The sequence below is a fragment of the Entelurus aequoreus genome, linkage group LG25 (genome assembly GCF_033978785.1).
Source record: "Entelurus aequoreus isolate RoL-2023_Sb linkage group LG25, RoL_Eaeq_v1.1, whole genome shotgun sequence".
NCBI lineage: Eukaryota > Metazoa > Chordata > Actinopteri > Syngnathiformes > Syngnathidae > Entelurus > Entelurus aequoreus.
In genome coordinates this window covers 11983905-11987319 of record NC_084755.1, presented here as the reverse complement: position 1 = coordinate 11987319, position 3415 = coordinate 11983905, and positions in this window count along the sequence as shown.

The following is a 3415-nucleotide window of genomic DNA, read 5'->3' as shown; positions in this document are numbered from 1 at the left end:
AGCCTTCTGAGCCAATGAGCAAACACATTGTACCATTAGAACACTGGAGTGATAGTTGCTGGAAATGGGCCTCTATACACCTATGTAGATATTGCACCAAAAACCAGACATTTGCAGCTACAATAGTCATTTACCACATTAGTAATGTATAGAGTGTATTTCTTTAAAGTTAAGACTAGTTTAAAGTTATCTTCATTGAAAAGTACAGTGCTTTTCCTTCAAAAATAAGAACATTTCAATGTGACCCCAAACTTTTGAACGGTAGTGTAGCTCTTTCAACATTTTGGGTTGCCAACCCCTGGTAGTGCCCAAGCATACCTGAAACCAGGTACCAGAACGATGACCCGGTAGTACTCAGTTTTGCCAATGAAAAAGCACTATACAGTCCATGGAGAATAAAAACCATTGCCAATGCATAGCACCTTGAAAAGGTCAAGCCTTGGCTTTTGGGAGTGTTTTGGGGAGTCTTCTGGATGTTTCCGACTGAGATGATGCGGTGAAAGCGGCGGTCATCATAATCAGCCCTCCATTTTAATAACAACAAATCCTGAAGGACAGTAAAACAGCAGTGCAAGGTTATTAAAGACATCTATCACGTCCATAGAACCAGTGATCACCCCTCTGTCGAACGTGAAACCAAGGCCACGGCGACTAAACTCTTCTCTCTCTCTCCTTTTGTTTTGGCGAGTACAAAAACCCAAAGGCGGACGTTCAAAGACGACGAACCGTCAAAAAGGAAGGCCGAGTACACAATGGAACTTACCTGGCCTTGACTATTCCTTCAAGCTTTTAGGTTATTCTTGGCAATATTGCACAGCATAGGACTGGGAGCGAGGTATGTTGTGATGTTAGGACGTAAACATCAAAAACCACAAAAGACGAAGAAACAATGAAATCGCAGAGCTCGGGTGCTGTTTGAAAGCTCTTAGAGGAAGCTTTTTTATGCTTGACAACAACAAACGGCAGTTAAAAAAAAGCCAGTTTTCTAATACATTTAGGAGGAAAGACACTATGAAGCTGCAATATCAGAAAAATGGTTTGCCTGAAATGGAAATAAGTGATAAATATTATCACAATCTGTTGAACATTATGCTGATGATTTGATTAGGTGATTTTTAGCCTTACTAATATTACGACTACTATAGTAATAATTTGTACATATTTCATATTTGGGAAGATCAATTGCATCCATTGTTTTGAGGGATGATTAGGCCACCTCAAAAGGAGAAACAAAGAAAAATAGGATGTCGAAATCTACCAAAAGTAACAGTTGTGTTATGAGAATTTTCTTAACTAGAAATTATAAGAATAAAGATGTGATATTAGAAAAACACCATTATTTTTTTTTTTTTTACAGGACAATAAATCTAAGTATTACAGGACAAACACTAAAGCTAAGAACAAACTCAAAATGTCAACATTGTTTGTTAAGATGAACAACCTTGGCACTGTTTTAATTATTTTTAGTCTAGTAATATCATATCCTTTTTTGGAAAGAACAAATTACCATAAAATGTGACCTTTTTTATTATTACCAAAATATATTGTAATATTTAGATCTTTCTGCTCATCTAAAAAGGGTAAAACTTTATTATATTATTAACATTTATTTTTAAAATATCCTCATAATTGACAATTTTCCTTGACAGAAATGTTGATTTATGGAATATTTGCCTTTTTAAAAAAAAATGAAAAATACATCTAAAACTTTTTTGTATTTTATTTTTTTTACTATAAAATTACATTTCATTCTTATGTTAGGACTTTTTTTGTAAGCATGTTAACATTAAATCAGTACATAATTAAAATAAAAAAAACCTAACCCTAAACCTGATTAGTTTTCTCTAGAAATTAAAAAAATCAAGGAAATCCCAATCCCAAAAGCAATTTGTAAGTTATATTGATTTATATAAAATCATAATGTATTTGAGGTGTTAAAATAGAAATTGTTTTCTGTGTACCAAGTTATTTCTTGAAAAATATAATAAATTGTAGAGTTTTGAAAAACTCTTTATCTTTAAAGCAAGTACAAAAGTATAATAATATTATTACTGTTGTAATTAAAATATGAAGTATTAAAAATGATATTAATATTAATATTATTATTATTATTATATTTTAATATAATATAATATTACTAATTTGAATACACATATGAATGTGTATTACAACACATATTATGGAAGCTGCCCTGCGATGAGCTGGCGACTTGTCCAGGGTGTACCCCGCTTTCCGCCCAAATGCAGCTGGGATAGGCTCCTGCAACCCAGAGAGGGACAAGCGGTAGACAATGGATGGATGGATTGTGGTAGCTCAATAAAGTACCATATAAGTAAACATAAGTAACATAAATAAAATATATATTTTATCTATAAACTTTCTTTTATACAGGAGGACGGGGATACATATGGCTCAACTCGTCAAGGTTAACCTGACACATGAAACGTGACCAATTGGAGGGTGCCCTATCCAATTTAGCCGCCAGACGGCAGTAGAGTGTTGGATATCTTAAAATGGATTTTGGTGAGTGTGAATGTTGTCTGTCTATCTGTGTTGGCCCTGCGATGAGGTGGCGACTTGTCCAGGGTGTACCCCGCCTTCCGCCCGAATGCAGCTGAGATAGGCTCCAGCAACCCCCCGCGACCCCGAAAGTAACAAGCGGTAGAAAATGGATGGATGGATGGATTTCGTGGCTATTCCAACTTTGACCACGGCATCAGTTGCTATGCAGAGTGGCGCTTTCCATCATTTTCAGCTTACTGCATTGCATAATGATAAACCCCACCATTCTCCTCTCACGCTTGAGCCACCCAATGACGGGGCCTTACGAAACCCCTCCCTACTGTATACAAGGCATCCCCCCCTCAAGAAACATGACTTTAATGGTGTAACATTACGACTTTAATCTTGTAAGATGACAACTTTTTTCCTGTGATTTTACTTTTTCTCTTTTTAGTGTGGCTCTGACACTCTTTGTTGTACCCTTGTGTGCGTCAATAACTACTGTCGTAGAATTTCTGACCTTTGACCTATAGTTCATGTCTGTCAAAAATGTATGCTCATTTTGATTTCTCTTCCTCTTCTGTGGGACAAAAGTGAACTTTAAGTCGTGCCAACCTGTCTAACTGAATGTGTTGACTGTCTGAAAGATTCGAGTTGTTATGGAACAGATAGGGAAAACAAAATAAGACATTGACGCACTAACAAGAGAGATAAGAAAGGGATAAAGCCAAACGAAGACAGTGTTTTGGGCACCATCTTCTCTTTCATGGTGACGGGCGCGCCCGGGGGGGAAACTTTCTGTGTGCTAGACAACTCAACCCAACCATTGTACCATTTGATTATGAGTAAAATAAAACTCTTGTGTTAAATCTACTTTGGTTCTCATTGACAACCTGGACTTTCCACTACAAAA